This window comes from Camellia sinensis, chromosome 14, assembly GCF_055761805.1.
Source record: "Camellia sinensis isolate YWXY chromosome 14, ASM5576180v1, whole genome shotgun sequence".
Lineage (NCBI taxonomy): Eukaryota > Viridiplantae > Streptophyta > Magnoliopsida > Ericales > Theaceae > Camellia > Camellia sinensis.
The window spans coordinates 136,324,777-136,343,775 of record NC_138974.1 but is presented as its reverse complement, the minus strand read 5'-3'; the positions used below and the strand labels follow the sequence as shown (position 1 = coordinate 136,343,775).

The following is an 18,999-nucleotide window of genomic DNA, read 5'->3' as shown; positions in this document are numbered from 1 at the left end:
CCAGTGTCCACCCACCATTCTTTAGGATTTTCGACAAGATTTCCCTCGGAAATAACTGCAGAAAGATTGATGTCATCCACACCATTGGAAATTTGGTTCACTTCGGTCATATGGGCTTGAGAAGGTTTCTTGCTTGTTCTTCTTTTGCTTTTGCCTTTGCTACGGCAATCTTTGGCCCGATGTCCCTCTTTGTCACAGATGTAACATTTGCCATTAAACTTGTACTTTTTATTTTCCCTCCCTTTAGAGCCTTGTGATGAACTTTCCCCAGAAAACTTTCGTTTCTTGGTTTTGAAGCATGTTCCACCACATTTGCCTTAGACTCCATAGGATGCTTACCAGCCCACTTTTCAGAATTGTAGTTGTCCTCCTCAATCCTCAAACGCACAATTAATTCGTCCATATAAATTTCTTTGCGCTTGTGTTTGTGGTAGTTCTTGAATTTCTTCCAGCCTTTTGGTAATTTTTCAATTAATGCTGCAACTTGGAAGGATTCACTGAGAGACATGCCTTCGGCGTGAATGTCATGCAGAATCAATTGGAAATCTTAAGCTTAGCTGATCACAGTTTTTGAATCAACCATTACAAAATCCAGGAATCTGCTAACCACAAATTTCTTTGAGCCGGCATCTTCCGTTTTGTACTTTTTCTCCAATGATTCCCAAAGTTCCTTTGCTGTCTTGATTGGACTGTAGACGTTGTATAATGTGTTGTCAAGTCTGTTCAAGATGTAATTCCGGCAAAGGAAATCGGCATGTTTCCAAGCATCAACCGCAGCAACCACTTGCCGGTCAGTTTCATCCTCTTTCAGGATAGGAGCATCTTCACGGAAGAAATGAGCCAGGTTCAGAGTTGTAAGATAGAACAACATTTTCTGTTGCCATCTTTTAAAGTCAGTTCCTACGAACTTCTCTGGCTTTTCACCGTGATTTACCGGTACTGTTACAACATGAGAGGGGGTTGGCGTCATTGCAGCCACCACAGTAGTACTTGTTTGGGCATTAATTTCAGTAGCCATCAATTCTAATTTATAAAACAAAATTATAATTAGAATTTACACTACACAAAAAATTAAACCAAATTCACAGAATTAAATTCTGTAAAAAATAAAAGAAAACACGAATGTAACTTTTATTTTCCAATTAATTTGGAAATAAATAAAATTTTATTCAACCAGATTAATTCTACACAGGAAATTAAATTCTGTTAAATAAAAGAAATAAGAATATAACTTTTATTTTTTTCAATTAATTTGGAAATAAAATAAAATTTTATTTAACCAAATTAATTCCACACAGGAAATTAAATTCTGTAAAATAAAAGAAATAAGAAAATAACTTTTATTTTTCAATTAATTTGGAAATAAAATAAAATTTTATTCAACCAAATTAATTCCACACAAAAAATTAATTTATGTAACACTTCAATAATTAAAATACTAAAACAGAATTTTAAGTAATGAAAACTCATAAAATAATTTCTAAAACCCAAAATTAATTTCTGAAAAAAATTCACAAAAATATATTCTGAATTGTTAATGACACCAGTATCGTACTACTAGTTGTCAAAGAAAATAGACAGTATATTACTACTATCTGTCAAATAGCTTATAATCACTATTTATTTTTTCAACCAGAATATTATTTTGTAAATCCACAGAAAATAATTTTCTTAAAAGAAGAAAGAGAAAAGGAAACAAACGAAAAATTCTGTAAACAGAATAATTCGAATCTGTCTTAAGATTGTTGGAACAATCTTCTGTGTAAATAAAATAAACTGAAATAATCCAAACAAAATAAAATAAAACTTACAGAATTATTTTGTTGAACCGAATAAATAATTAAAGACCAAGTCGAGTGTGTGACACTCTGTCCTTAAGACAAATTCGCCCCGCTACGCTGCTTACGGTTGAGTGGCGTCATCTCCCAGGATACAATAATCTTCACAAACTTGTAGTAGCACTCCACACAAATTTGTACGGCGAACTAGAACATTGTGTTCTTATACTCTCTTTATTTTATTTCTAAAACTAGAATGAAGATAAAAATGAAAGCAAACAGATATAATCTGGACGCAAGGAAAAGGGACTTTTCAGACTGATTTTTGGGATCCTTAGACTGCTGGAAATGTTAGTATTTATAGGCACACAAGTGTTGTCCCGAACAGGTGCAAAACTGTGTCAACAGATACTATTTTGAATATCAAACAAATCTAAACAGATTTGCTGAAAAACTGCCTGGATAGTTTTATAACTGAATCTGTTCGGTGGTTCAACAGATTAAGATCTGTTTGGACTGTCTAACAAAACTGAAACTGATTAAATCAGTTCGGCAGTTACAGTAGGAAATCTGGACTAAAGGAGACACAACATTTGGACAAGAAATTTGAATTCAAATTCAAATTCGAATTACAAAATTTAAATGCACAAAATTTTGTCTAAAAAATTAATATTAGAACCGACCTGACCCACAACCCACACCCGCGCCCGGCACGGCCGGACGGACGGCGGCGCGCGTGTATGGTGGTTTGGGCTAAGGTTCACTTTGTCCATAACTCCTCCCTTCTACAAACTTGGGATGCCCCTTGGGGCCCAACCCAAGTATTGTAGGCTAGAGCTTATATACACAAATAAACTCTCCTAAAGTTTCAATGTGGGACAACCCTTTCCAAAGAAACCCACATTTACTTCCTTAAATTTCCTATTCCACGAACCCGAAAGCGACGTCATGTTCCTATTCACTCATAAATGGTTTTGACGAACCGTCTTCACCGTGTGACTTGCCACGCGGCAAGGAACACTTCACCTCTTCGGACCCGGCCCAAAAGACGCTTGGGGCCCACTCAATTTTTGGCTCAAAGTTGGCCCAAAATAAGCCTATATAAACCCTTTTTTTCAACAGCTCGTTCACCCAATTTAGGTCGTTTAGAATCTGCAAGCCTCACAAAAACTAAACAACCCCAAATCCTCAAATAACTTAGACTTGGTTTATGTCCCCGCCACAACTCATAAGGTACAATTTTAGTCTTTTTGTGTGGCATTCTATTTATCACATGACAAGCTATCAAAATTGTCTCACCCCAAAGATTTGAGGGGGTACCTGAATCAATAAGTATAGCATTCGTCAAGTCAATTAACGTTCTATTTTTTCTTTCAGCTACGCCATTAGATAAAGTTGAATATAGTGGAGTAGTTTCATGAATAATTATCAATGACTGAACAAAAGAGTTGAATCCAAGAGATTCATACTCCCGGTTTCTATCACTTCTAATTCTTTTAATCTTTTTACCAAATTGATTTTCCACTTCAAGAAGGAATTCTTTAAATTTCTCAAAAGTATCACTTTTATTTTTTAATAAATATACGTTTGTGTTTTTTGAAAAATCATGAATAAAAGTGATAAAATATCGGCTACCACCATGAGTTAAAATTCCTTCAAACTCACACAAATTAGTACAAAATAATTCTAGCAATTTGGTATTTTTCTCAACACTTTTATGAGGCCTCCTGGTAATTTTTGTTTTACTGCAAACTTCACATTTTTCAAAAAAAATTGTCACTTTAGGAATTAATCCTAAACTACTCATGATTCTCACATATTTATTGTTAATATGACGCAAGCGAGCATGCCAAAAATTAATAGAAGACAACATATAAACAAAACAAAGTTCACCTTTGTAGTAGAATTGTCATTACCCTCTTGTGTTATTAATGCATCTTGGCCTTTAGCCTCCTCTTCGACTCGGATGCGAGTGATCAACGCCTCAAAGAAAGTCTCCTTTTGTTTATGGCGCATGCTCTTTTGGAATTCTCTCCAAGATGGTGATAACTTGTCAACGAGTCCTACAACTACCAAGTTGTCACCAATCTTGATGCTTTCAGATCTTACTTCTGCAACTATCATTTGGAAATCTTGTGCTTGCTCCACAACAGATTTTCCATCCACCATTTAGAAGCAAAAAAAAGTAACTTGCCGCATACTTTTTTGCTCCTGCCTCTTCAGTATCATACTTTGTTTGTAAAACTTTCCAAATTTTCTTTGCGGAAGTGTAAATGGTGTCATAGTAACAATCATAAAATTAATCAACAAGTCAATTTAAGATATAAAAATGACATTTATACTCATTTGTATTGTAGGAAGCCACTTTTGCTCCATGTGCTTCATAGTCTTTATCATTCATCTCTTCGGTTGAGATTTTGTTTGGGTTGTTCTCGGTAAGAACATAAGCAACTTTCAAAAGGCTAAGATAAAAAAGAACTTTTCCTTTTCACCTCTTAATATAAACTCCCTGAAACTTGAAAGGTTTGTTAAGATCTTCAATTCCATCATTGGTTTTTTCTAGTACTTATTCCATGGTTGATCTCTTTAAAATTGTTGGTGAAAATACTAGAAAAATTATATTTTATTGATAAATAATGCAAAAGAAAATGAAATACAAATAGATCAGGTTAAGGCACGGATATCTCTTTTTTTTTAAGGAGATCAAGCCCACTACGGTAGGAAGAACCCAAATACCGATGTAGCAGTCACAAAATTATGACTTGTCCTCTCCAGGATACAACAGTCCGACCACTTGCCGTTTGATTCAAGCCAACTCTGCACAAGATGGTAAACCCAAAGCTCCACCAAGAAAAAACGCCTTTCTTTGGTTAGTAATGTCTCAAGTATAGAAAAATAGTTGGTGAAGAAAATAGTAGATGAGAGGAACTATTTATAAGCCACTAGGACCTTACAAATTACACTAAAAAATAATAATGACCATCAAACTATCGAAAATGTAGAGTCTTTAATTATTAACTCACCACTAAGTTCATGAACTTCTAATTAATCTCTATTCATGAATAAGACAAAAAGTCACCAAAAAATAATGAATCTCCATTTACCAAACAAAATGAAATTAATAAACAAGACAAAAAAAAATTCATGAACAAAACCAAAAAAAATCACAAAAAATAAATTAATAAATAAAAGTTGTTAAAATGGTCCAACAATACTCAATCGGAAGCTCTGAAAATGTAACTGTTGTGATTTGAAAGGCTTCCGATAGTTTGAAATTGGGTTCCTACCTCGCACAGTGAGGTAGTGATCCATGATCACCATGGACCTCCCGTAAAAACATGATTACAATCAGACTGTTGAGAAAATTTAAAAAGAAATTTATTACCCAGGTCAATGGCATTAAAATCTCCCTGCAAGCCCCAAATATTCTTTACTCGAGTATATAGCATTTTATAGCCTATACTCTTTCCCAGAAACTCGATGATTAGAGGATTTCTCCATGGTTGCCTAATCTTTTCCAGTAGTTTCTTGGGTAGGGTGACTTTGGGAAATCCCAATTTTTCTGAGTAGGAGTGATGGATTTCAGTTCGTCCCTCAAGCTCATTATCCTCTTCATCATATGAGAGGATTTCTACCCTACTGTCGAATAAATAGTCACCTCCTCGGTTCATGTTCAGAGCTTCCTTTTTTGGGTAAGTATGTTCAGAGCTTCCTTGAAGGATTTGGGAGGTGGGGAAGTAGATCCCAGAGCAGCGGAACCTTAAGCAGGGGTTCCTTCTTTTGACTCTTCAATCTCCATGTTCACCCCTTTTTCCATGGCTATTTCGGTAGGTGAATCAGAACTTTTAATTTTCTTGGTGCTTCTGATCAGGTGGTCTTCTTCCTCAGTTGTTTTCTCAAGGTTTAGGGGGTCTCAATGGTCATTGGTGTTGCCTGAGATGTTTTCCGACATTCTCTAGAGAGAGAAAAAAAAAGACAATAATAATAATAATAATAATAACTTAAGACCCTTGATCATGACACCCTTTCTCCAGTCACACTCCAACACCTTTTTCCACAATGCTTGGCCGAGTCCTCTTGGTGCTCTCAGTCTTGGTCTCATTCCGAGTCAGACTTGTGAACTCGCATCAAGAGAGCAGCGAACGAAGCTGCGATCCGAACCCTGATATCCGACTCTAAGCCTCTTTCAGGCCCGGAATCATCACCCTCGACAGCCATGTAGATGACTGGAACGGCATTGATGGGTTCCAATTCTCTCTCTTACCCCCGCTTTGGACCCAGTTTCTAACAAACTATACAATGGTGGGAAGCTTACTTTTAAGGTTTGTTTGAATCCATCATCTCTGTTCTTTCCAATTCTCTCTATTTCTATCTAAGAATAAGCAAATGAGTAAATGTCTCCCAACCCAAGAAATGTCGAAAAGCGCATAATGTTCACTTGATTATGAGATCAGGATGTTAATGCCCTGTTTGGTTAATGAGAAAAGTAATGGAAAAAAGAAAGGAAAAAGTTGAATATATAACAACTAGACAGAGAATTATGAAATTTCTTTGGGTTTTGGATTTTGACATTTCTTCTGTGTTATTGTTTATAGAAGTTCGACGATTTGATTGCGGGCTTTGCATGATGGTAATGAGGTATTCTTCATGTTGCAAGTTGATGGGGATTATGCCCACACTAAAGGATATGTTTTTTATTTGCATTAGAAGAAATATAAAAATATTATTGTGATTTTCAAATGGGTTACATAATCTTTCTTGATATGTCAAATTGGTTTAAATAGGCTTTTTTTTAAAAAAAAAAAAAATCTTGATACCAGATTACGAAAGAAAATGTTGGAAAAATCATGTCTATTAATGACTTATTTTGTCTTATTGATCTGACTTATTTTAAAATGCATCATTGATTCATGTTGTCTCTAGCTGTTTGGGAGGTGAAGAAACTGTGGTTCCTTCCAATGTTTGTGATAAGTTGATCTTCCCAATCAAGTCTGTGTTTTTAATTATTTATTTATTCCTGGTCTTTATTCCTTAAAGCTGCAAATAAACATTCTATTGGATAGGAACTAGGAAATATATACTTATAGGATGATGGATAATTGCTTTGTTTTTTTCTTCTTAAATTTTTTGGAAGTTCTATTCCAAGTTTCCTCTATTTATTGTCATTGTCATATTGTGTCGTATTTTCTTGTGTTGGATATATTAATTGCATTCTTATAATTTCAAGATTTTGTTGAACTGGATCTCCAGTTCCATATTGTGCTTTCTCAGAGTAACAAACTATTATATAAAATTGCTTTGTAGTTAGCTTCATGCTTGTGTGTTCATGTTTCTTTCCCCAATGCAGCGAGAATAAAAAATGTCCATGTATTGCTCTCATGTTTCAAATCAGGAAAAATGCATCGTATCACAGAGTAAGTCCTCTGAACAACAGTTGTTATGATAATTTGATTTGATTCCTTTTGGGAACTGTTTCCTTAGTATGAGACTGAGAAATTATTGTGTTGTAAGATGGGTGGGTACAATGAAGCACCAGATAATTGCACCAGCAAAACGTGCAAGGGCCATGAAGTTGACATCATGCACTTCTGAATAGGAAATGCTATTCCAAGACGACTCTATGATGGCAATCCAATAGACAACAGAGCTGGAAATAGAGGTGACAGGTGATGTAAAATTTTATCTCTCTGGCCTTACTGCAGTAAATGACAGGGTTTGATGGTTCAGATCGTTCTAAAATCTATTTCAAATTACGTGGTCTTTTATGAGCAAGTTTGGACATTTGGTTGATGTTTATGCTTGGAATCCACATTGTCGTTACCTTGATAGACTTGGTCCTTCAGGTATCCTTAAATAATAAAATGTAGTTTCTCTATGAAAAATGTAGCCATACACACACATGTTTTTCTTGAAATCACATTGTCATGCTTGCACACACAAAATCTGTTGTAAATGCTGCTCGAGGACTGTTTGTAAAACTAATTTCATCGTACATAGATTATTCTACTCTTGTATGTATTCTATTTTGATTGCAAATGTAGTTCATGTTTAGCAACTTATTTTTGGATTACTGGGTGGTAGTTTGGCAAGAACAGCAACTCAATAGCAAATCAGAACATTCAAATGCTCACTGTTTGAAGACTAAGGAAATTTTTTGTTAGTATATATACACTAGCCAAGTCTGTGGCAAGGTTAACTTAATTGCCATGTCAATGGCGCTCTTTGAACATTCAATTGAAGTAAGTAATTTGTTTTAAAGACATTGAACTGGTGACTTGCTTGGATTTGTCAATAAAACTGTTGCCTTCTTAATATATAGCAGCAGACTTGGTGTATTTTCAGGTTGAAAACCTCACAGTAACATCCCCCCTCAACACACAAAAGAAAAACCAATAAACAAATAACTGTGTTTTCAAATGGTTTTTTGTAAAACATGTGTGGAATGGTACCACTAGAAAAGTTAAAGTAATAGTTGCTTATATTAAATAGTTGGTTGGGACACATGGCTTGGTTTGGTTTGGTTTTGTTTGATGTCATATCAGCTAATCTCTTACTCTGAAAGCCATTATCAGCCTGGAATGAGAATTATTTATCATTTGTTTGATTTGGATCACTTGAATACACTTGCATATTTTGTTGGAGAATAAGTACAAATTAGAGCCCTGTTTTAATGTCTTTATCATATTCTCTAGCAAAAAAAAATTCCTTTGTTTTGATACTAAAATTATTTAGTTCTATTCTGGCATATACCAGACAAGGTAAACCAGATCACTTATGGTTGCTTCTGCTTCCACCTAGCTTATGGTGATAGAAAACTTTGCGGAACAAAAACTAAAAACCATTAAGGATTCAATTCTATACGTGAAAACTATATGAATTTCAACTGTACAAAATAAGTAAATACATTCCTTAATCCATGATAGTATGAAATCCTCTTGTAAGAAAGAAAAACCTTGAATGGAAGACCTTGATCTTTAAGTTCTTTACTTGTCTAAGATCTTCAAACCACTTCTCTCTCTCTCTAGGCGATGGGAGCCTCCTTGTGGTGACAACTTGAGTTTTTGATGGAGAGTGTGGTTTGGGACCTTACACTATTTATACTAATATTCTTCCCATCAAAGAATCCATTCATTCAATGAATTTCATTAAATAGATTAATGTATATAATACATTCATGATACATAATGCATCTTGCGATATCCCTGCTCCGCAATATGTTAATTAGTCCTTAATATGAGCATGATTATGTGTTTAGTATGATTTTGTGTGCCATTATGTGAAAATATGTGGTTTTGAATTTCGATCTATTCACCGTAGGAATATCTATTTGATTATCTGCTTTGGAAATTAAATTAAAGGCCTTATCGGCCACAGAACCCGAAATTGATTACGCCATTGTGATTAGTGTAATTTTTAGAGCCTACGGTGAAATTTAATTGGAAATTGATTCGGATCAGATTAAATTGATTTAATTAACGGCATAGTGCTCAAATTATTTAATATTATAATTTTGGTTAGTGGGACTTTTACTTATAGGGCCATATACACTCTCCTTTAGTTCTTTGGAACTCAAAAATCTGAGATATACAATTGTGAGAGAGAGAGGGCCGGCCATAGAGAGAGAAAGGGGGAGAAATTGTGCAATTTTGGCTCAATGCTTGGAAACCTTGAAGATTTCCCAAGAATTTGTTATAGATTGTGAGAATCAAAGCTCCTAGGTGAGTATTTCATGGATTCTAGTTTGTAATTTTGTGTATTCAAGCTAGTTGGGTAATCAAGAGTAAGTTTGGCATGAAATTAAGTTGATTTTGTTGAATTTAAAGCCAATAGATGCATGCATGTAGGAAATTGCTATGAATTTCCATGTTTGAGTATAATGTGTATGATCCATGTTGAGTTTTTGGTTTAAGTCTATATATTTGATCATCTCTTCACCAATTAAGTTGAGGTCATTGTGTATATATCACATGCAAGTGCAAATCATGGGAGTTTGAGTCTTGCATGTTTGAATTTAGTGTGTTGGTGATGAGTTTGAGTCAATTTGGGACATACATGTGTTTGATTTGTGAAATTGAGCTTCATTGTGTTGTAATTTGATGTTTATACCATGTTAGAATATGTATATGTGAAGTTTGAGCCAAAATCATGCATTTGGAACCTTTGAATGTCGAATTGAAGCTAAAGAACATGTTCTGGATTTTCCAGAATTTTGATTCCCGCTCGAGTGGGGAAACCACCGCTCGAGCGTGAAATTCGTGCTCCCAGTATTTTCTGCAGACATGGTTTCCGCTCAAGCGAGGAACCATGTAGAGAGGCCTTCCGCTCGAGCGCCAGAATGCACGCTCGAGTGTAAATTCGACATATCCAGTACTTTTGCAGGCCTCAAGGGTCCGCTCGAGCGGGGAAGTCCACACTCGAGCGGGGACCCTGTTTTCTAAAATTTTGTTTATGTGTTCTGTGTTTCGTTTTCCATCCTCATTCACTTGTAAGCACTCTTAGGCATGCATGGAGCATTGTAATTGAGTTAAAGAGATAAAAATGAAGCTTAAAGAGGAAAATGTGAATTTAGAACGGATCGAATTGTTTGTGACCCTTTTGTGTTCATGGAATGTGTAGGGTCGAGCTCCAGGGCAAACCAACCAACCGATCACTGTGAGTAATATCGATATTTGAAACTTGTCGTTTGTCCAATTGCTTATTTCCATATAAGCCTTATAAGTTTGCCAGTTTGAATTATGGACAAATGTTGGATATGAATGAAAGAATGGGCCAGAGGCCGTTTTGACATGAATGAATGGGCCAGAGGTCGTTTTGACATGAATGAATGAATGGGCCAAAGGCCAGTTTGTCATTTGAATGGGCCAAAGGCCAGTTTGTTCGGAATCGCAGTCACTTGACCTAAATTGTGTATGTATGTTAAATAGAAATATGAGTTGGGCCCAAGGCCGTTTGAAGCATATTGTTCTACGTATCGTTTGTATAACTTCTGTATTTGATATTATTTACTGGGCTATCGCTCACGCTCATTCATGTGTTTGCAGGTGAGCCCAGGGAAGTCCAAACCCAGCCCCAGTGAACTCTGTGTGGAACAACAAAGGTTTTTGGAGGGTCAGCCCTTGTGTCTCACGCACGAGACCCGTCTTCGCCCTTTTGTTATGTATTTATATTATGTCATGTTGGCGAAGACTTTGCATCTGTTGTTTAAATGTTTTGATGGGTTGACTTAGACTATTGTGATCCTATATGTACAGAACATTATATAGTACACATTTTGTCGTGAGTTATTAATATGCACATGGATGGTTTGTTTTGATGTGCTATGTAAGCACGGCTCTATGGACAAAGTTTTAAATTGCTTCCGTTTGGCCCCCATTAACTCTGTTAAAATACGTTTGGTTTGGTTTGAGGCTGTAGGTAATCTCATGATTACTGGCCGGTTATGTCCTTAACCCACGGGGGCGGGTTCGAGTCATGACACATCTTCTATATTAATGAATTCATTAGATAGATTAATGTATCTTATATATTCATAATAGATACATAATGTATCTTTAAGATTCATTCATAATGAATCTATCGCATTCAATGCATTATCATTAGTCTTCTATACATTATGTATATATAGGTGCATTCATCCATAATTAGTCACCATCTAATTGATGTACATGTATGTTACTTAATAAGATGAATCTAGTATAATCATGCATAAGCCACATTAAGCCATATCTAGGAAAAATTCTTACAATCTCCCATTTGGCTTGCATGATTATATTACGTTACTAGATTATCATAATATGGCCAACATTCTCCCACTAGAACATTGCACCATCACCATTAGATTCTTTTCAATGAAATTATTAACACCAAATCATTGTAGTCAGTGATTTACACATTGATCAAGACTGTACAATGATTCTATTGTTAATATTTTCCATCAACATGAATAAGTGAATCTTAAATCACAAAGACAACATTAGCAACATAATGGTGATTAATGCTAATTCATCTATAACGGTCCCGTTGTCTACATCTTCTTCTAAATTGTGCACAAGTATGACGAATGAAAACAACAAACATAATCATTACTAACATAAGATGATTATAACATAACATTTATCCTGAACATAATACACTCATTTCAAGTCTAAACATGATAAACTTTCTACTAAGCCCATGCGCGCAACATGTTCTTGAAAGAGCTTAGGTGTGAGACCTTTAGTTAAAGGATCTTCTAACACGAGTGTAGTACCAATATGAGAGATGGAAACAGTCTGATTCAGAATCCTTTCTTTAACAACTAGATACTTGATGTCAATATGCTGTGATCCTCTTGAAGTTTTGTTATTATTAGAGAACCGCACAGCAGCATCATTATCACAGTAAATCTATAAGGGCTTCGAAATTGAATCGACAAGTTGTAATCCAGATATGAAATTCTTTAGCCATACTGCATGACATGTGGCTTCGTAACATGCTATGAACTCTACCTCCATAGTGGAAGAGGTTGTCAGAGACTACTTATGACTCTTCCACGAAATGGGTCCATTAGCAAACATAAAAATGTACCCGGAAGTGGACTTTCGAGTGTCTTTACATCCAGCATAATCAGCATCTGAATAACCAACTACTTCAAGGCTGTCTGTTCTTTGATAAGTGAGCATGTAATCCTTAGTGCCTTGTAAATATCACAACACTTTCTTAACTGCTTTCCAATGATCAAGTCCGGGATTACTTTGGTATCGACCAAGCATACCAACTACAAATGGTATGTCAGGACGTGTACAAACTTGAGAATACATAATGCTCCCAACTGCAAAGGCATAAGGAATTTCTTTCATTTGTTCCCTTTCTAAATTATTTTTGGGACACTGAAATTCACTAAATTTATCACCCTTAACTATAGAGGCAACACTACTTGAACAGTTCTACATGTTGAACCTTTTAAGAACCTTTTCGATATATGCTCTTTGGGACAATCCTAAAATACCACGAAACCTATCTCAGTGAATTTCTATCCCAATGACAAAAGAGGCTTCACCAAGATCTTTCATTTCAAAATTTCTCGTAAGGAATTTCTTTGTCTCATGTATCATTCCCAAATTATTGCTAGCAAGCAATATATCATCAACATACAAAACTATAATGTAGATATTGCTCCCACTGATTTTAAGGTAGACACATTGATCAACCACATTATCCTTAAAATCAAATTTGGTGAGAACTTCATGAAATTTAAGATACCATTGTCGAAATGCCTGCTTTAGACCATATATGGACTTCTTAAGCCTACAAACCATATTTTCCTTGCTTTCATCTTGAAAACCTTCAGGTTGGTCCATGCAGACCACTACATGCAAGTCACTATTCAAAAAAGCTATTTTTACGTCCATTTGATGTAACTCTAAATCATAATGAGCTACTAAGGCCATGACTATTCTCAAGGAATCTTTATTAGAAACAGGAGAATAAGTTTCCTTATAGTCTATCTCTTCTTTTTGAGTGTATCCTTTAGTAACTAATCTGGCCTTGTATCTTTCGACATTGCCTTTAGGATCACGCTTGGTTTTAAAAACCCATTTGCATTCAACAATTTTCGCTCCCTTAGGAATTTCTACAAGATCCCAGACATTGATGTCTTTCATGGATTTTAACTCATCTTTCATGGCATTTAACCATTGAGTTGCATTTCCATTTTTCATGGCTTGGGCAAAAGAAACAGGATCGTTCTCCAAGCCTATATCATACTCATTTAGGTAAACCTCATAGTCATCTGATATGGCTGGTTTCTTTTCTCTTTGTGATCTGCGTAAAGGTTGTTCTGCAACTGGGACAACTTCTTTTTCAATGTGAGAAATCTCTTGTGTACCAATAGGTTCAGGTACTACATTTTCTTGGATAATCGTGGAAGGCGTAAAATCACGATTTTCCTCCAAAGAAATATTTTTGAGATTCATACTCCCACTAATGTTTTCATCCTCTAAGAACACAGCATTTCTAGTTTCAACAATTCTTGTGCTATAAGTAGGACAATAAAATCTAAAACTCTTTGATCTCTCAAGATATCCAATGAAATAACAACTTATGGTTCTAGGGTCAAATTTCTTTATTTGTGGGTTGAAAATTTTTGCTTCAGCAGGACAACCCCATACATGTAAATAATTCAAATTAGGTTTTCTACCAACCCACAACTCATAAGCAGTTACAGGCACAGCCTTACTAGGAACCCTATTAAGAACGTGTACAACAGTTTTTAAAGCTTCACCCCACAAGTAATCTAGCAAAGAAGAGTTACTCATTATACTTCTCATCATGTCCAAAAGAGTACGGTTTCGTCGCTCAGCTACACCATTTTGCTCAGGTGTACCAGGCATTGTGTAGTTAGCAACAATACCATTCTCAGCCAAAAATAAAGCAAAAGCACTTGGATTTTGACTCGACTCTGTGAATCTACCATAATATTCACCACCTCTATCAGATCTTACACTTTTAATCCATCTGTCAAGTTGATTTTCAACTTCAGCTTTATAGAGTTTGAACATATCTAGTGCTTCTGATTTTTCACGAATAAGATACACTTAAGTATACCTAGAAAAGTCATCAATAAAAGTAATAAAATATTTATGTCCAGAAATAGTTGGAACAGTAAAGGGACTACATATATTAGTATGAATTGTGTCTAATAATTCAGTAGTCCTAGTAGCACCTTCTTTGTCTTTGTGTATTTTCCTTTAATGCAATTCACACAAGTACTAAAATCAGAAAAATCAAGTGAACTTAAAATTCCGTCTTTAATAAGACGTTTCATCACTCCTCTTGATATGTGGCCCAAACACTTATGCCACAAGATGGATGAATATTCATTCACTCGCTTTCTCTTTTTATTTACCAAGTCGTTTACATTAAAGGATAAAAGAGATTGTGCATAAGTGGAATCTAAATTCAATGAATAAAGATTACCATATAAAATACCAGAACCAATCATATGAGAATTGTGGAATAAAAAGACTCTATTATTTCCAAACTTAAATTCATAACCACAGGAATCAAGTTGTGAAACAGAAATTAGGTTTCTAGTAAAAACAGGAACATAAACTGTGTTTACTAAATTTAAAGTGAAACCAGAGTCTAAAATTAGACGGAGGGTGCCAATAGCCTCAACGTCCACTTCTATTTCATTCCCAACCGTAATGGTTCGTTCTCCTTTATTTGGTTTCTGACTTGTAAGGTATCCTTGCATGGAATTTGTTATGTGAATACTTGCACCAGTGTCAATCCACAAAGAATTTGGTGGAACATCTACCAAAAAGGATTCACAAGACACAAAGCATTGAGTGTTACCTTTCTTGTCCAACCAACTTTTAAAACCTGGACAGTCTTTTCTTATGTGACCTTTCTTTCGACAAAAATGGCATCGAATCTTATTTTCTTCATTAGCCTTGTGAGTTTCATCATTTGTATTCTTCTTCTTCTTACTTTTGCCTTTCTTGAAAATCTTTTTGGTTGGACCCAAGGTGGTAAGGTAAGCCATATCAGGCTTTTCAGTTTTAAGCCTCTCTTCTTCTTGAACACACATGGAAATTAACTCGCTCATCTTCCACTTATCTTTCTGCGTATTGTAATTGATCTTAAAAGGACCAAATTGTGCAGGAAGAGAAGTCATAATGAAACGAACAAGAAAACCTTCAGAAATTTCCATGTCCATTCCTTTTAATTGAGAGGCCATGTCAATCATCTTTAAGATATGTTCATGACCACCACTTAAACCACCATATTTCATTGTCATCATTTTAATCATAAGAGTAATAGCAAGGGACTTGGAAGTTCCAATGAATTTTTCTTCAATAGATTTCATATAGCTCACTGCACTTTCAGAAACAGGGATTGCCCCATGAATGACCAGCGTAGTTGAGCCTTTCATAATCATTAGACTTAAGCGATTAGAGCGTTCCCATTTTTCATATAAAGCCATGTATTCCTTAGAACTTGTATCATTAGGCTTTGTAGGAGTTGGCTCTCTTAATGCATAGTCTAAATCCATAATTCCCAAAACAATTCCAATTTTTTCCTTCCATTTCTTAAAATTAGTTTCACTCAAAGCTTCAATACCAGACAAGTAACTATTAATTGCAGTAGGATTCAATGCTGCAAACGCATAATATCCATTACATAATATAATCAAGAAAACTACTTTTCACATCTCATAAAAATAACACCACAAGTTAAATATATCTAACTATAAAACATAATTAGCTAAATATGAAATCAAGTTATCATTCCGTTGGACCGAATAACATTATATTTTAACAGTTCATAAAAATAAATGAGATGACTAATGAAAATAAACAGCATAAAATAAAATAATCATTAAGACCGTAACGAGTTTATCACCGTTGGGCAGAAAAACTTATTGCTATATTTATTATACTAATCATCTTGGTTGTTCAAACATACATAGTGTTGAACCTCCGTTGGGCTGATCAACAATATTTCAACTCATAAGGTGTGCAACAAAACATTATAAGTGCATAAAACATTATCTTAATTACCACTTGTTCAATAATTTTCAAATTTTATTTTAATATCAATAGAATAAAAGATTGGCCAAAAATAAAAATAAAATTGGAGAAGTGTAAATCAAGGTTTTGCACTTGTTACACAAAGCATCATTATAAAATGAAATTCATACTTATTCGTTTCATGCATCAGAATTGAGAACCATGTTCTGATACCAATTGATAGAAAACTTTGCGGAACATAAACTAAAAACCATTAAGGATTCAATTCTATACATGAAAACTATATGAATTTCTACTGCACAAAATAAGTAAATACATACCTTGATCCATGATAGTAAGAAATCCTCTTGTAAGAAAGAGAAACCTTGAATGGAAGACCTTGATCTTTACGGTCTTTACTTGTCTAAGATCTTCAAACCACTTCTCTCTCTCTCTAGGCGATGGGAGCCTCCTTGTGATGACAACTTGAGTTTTTGATGGAGAGTGTGGTTTGAGACCTTACACTATTTATACTAGTATTCTTCCCATCAAAGAATCCATTCATTCAATAAATTTCACTAAATAAATTAATGTATCTAATACATTCATGATACATAATGCATCTTCTATATTAATGAATTCATTAGATAGATTAATGTATCTTATATATTCATAATAGATACATAATGCATTTTTAAGATTCATTCATAATGAATCTATCACATTCAATGTATTATCATTAGTCTTCTATACATTATGTATATATAGGTGCATTCATCTATAATTAGTCACCATCTAATTGATGTACATGTATCTTACTTAATGAGATGAATCTAGTATAATCATGCATAAGCCACATTAAGCCATATTTAAAAAAAATTCTTACATATGATCCTTGTTATTATCAGAAAATGATTCTAGTGCTCACTACAACAAAATACATCTTTGGCGACTAAAATTGGCGACTAAAACAAATTTAGTCGCCAAAAGTTTTGGAATTGGCGACTAAAACGTTTTTTTGGTCGCCAAAAGTATAAAATTTAGCTACTAAATTTTTTGTAGTCGGGATATATTAATTATTGGCGACTAAAAAATAATTTATTCGCTAAAAATACTAGAATTGGCGACAAAAAAAATTTTAGTCGCCGTATATTGAGTTTTGGCTACTAAATATTTAGTCGCCGAATGTAAAATTAAAAATTTATTTTTTATCTTTTGGCGACCAAAAGTTTAGTCGCCAAAACATATTTTCAGCCACCAAAAATCAGTTTAGTCGCTGTATATTAGTTATTGGCTACTAAAATATTTAGTCACCAAATGTAAAATTAAAAAAAAAAAAAAAAAAACTATCTTTGGCGACCAAAAGTTTAGTCGCCAAAACATATTTTTGGCCACCAAAAAGTAGTTTAGTCGCCAAAAAATAAAATAAAAAAATTGGAGGGAGACATTTATAATTTAAATTTGAGGAATTTATAAAAGTAATTGGCGACTAAAGTTTTTAGTCGCTAATGGTGTAACATATATATAATTGGCAACCACTGGTATTTTAGTCGTCAATTGTATAACATGATATATATATATATATATATATATATATATTTTTTACCAAACCAAACCCTAAAATAATCTGCGCCTCTCTTTCTCTCTCTCTCTCTATTTTCGGCGTCCCTCTCCCTCTCCCTTCTCGTCTCCGCTACTCCTCTCCCCTCCCTCTCTCACTGCCGCTCTTCTTCGCCTTCGACGGAAACCGGAGCACCTCATCCTCCTCCGCCATCGCCATTGCCATCGTCATCGTGAGTACTACCGATCTTTTCACGCCACCGCCTCCTCCTCCTCCGCCGATCTTCACAGATCCACCGCCGCGAGATCCAGAGGCTTTATCACTAAGATGAACTCTGCTCCATTAATGCTCTGTCTCGCGTATGCTTTCTCTCTCTCTCTCTCTCTCTCTCTCAAAATATTCAGAGGTTTCTTGTGGGGATCTTAAAGATCTGATTGGTCCTTTTGGTTCTCCACCTAAGGGAGATTGAAAATGGGGAGGGATTGTGTTTACTCGATTGTTCTCTTCGCTTTTTGGTAACAAACTCGTTCTTGGTCCTGACAATGCTGGGAAAACCACAATTCTCTGTATGATTCTTTGATTCTGCCCTTACCCTTTTCCGATCTTGCATTTCTGTCAACTGGGTTCTCCCCAATTTTGATAATTAAGTAACTTAATTTCATTTTTTTGTGCAGATCGGCTTCAGATGGGTGAAATTGTCTCCACAATTCCAAGTTGGTACTCTTTCTTGGTTTCTTTTTTGTTTGCATAATCTTTCTTTGTTTGCCAAGAAGATCAGGGGATTGGAGACCATCGGATTCATGATTTACAAATTGATAAAATTTTTAATTTAAAAATTACAGTGCTGATTTACTGCATTTTTTTTTTCAGAAGTGGAAAGTTTGATACTTCACTCTAAAGTGTCATATTTTCTTATTTTGGAACTTGTGGATTAATTTCTGTGTGTATATATTTGATGCAGCAATTGGGTTTAATGTGGAAACAGTTCAATTTCTGTGTGCATATGTTATGCTCTGGGCGTTGCCATTGTTTGTTGGAGGATAGTTGTTTTGTAGATGCCTTAAGGAACTATAACCCTTAATGGAAAACACATGAGTCACTATGTTTCTGGGTGCACAATGGTTGAAATTTTTTCTACAATCTAGTAATCCTTGCTTCATTGAAA

General features: G+C 34.9%; 1 pseudogene; it reads left to right on the top strand.

The window, feature by feature from the left end:
• Window positions 1-5,837: 5,837 nt before the first annotated feature.
• LOC145807327 (uncharacterized) lies at window positions 5,838-7,448 on the top strand (annotated as a pseudogene).
• The last annotated feature ends 11,551 nt before the right edge of the window (window positions 7,449-18,999 follow it).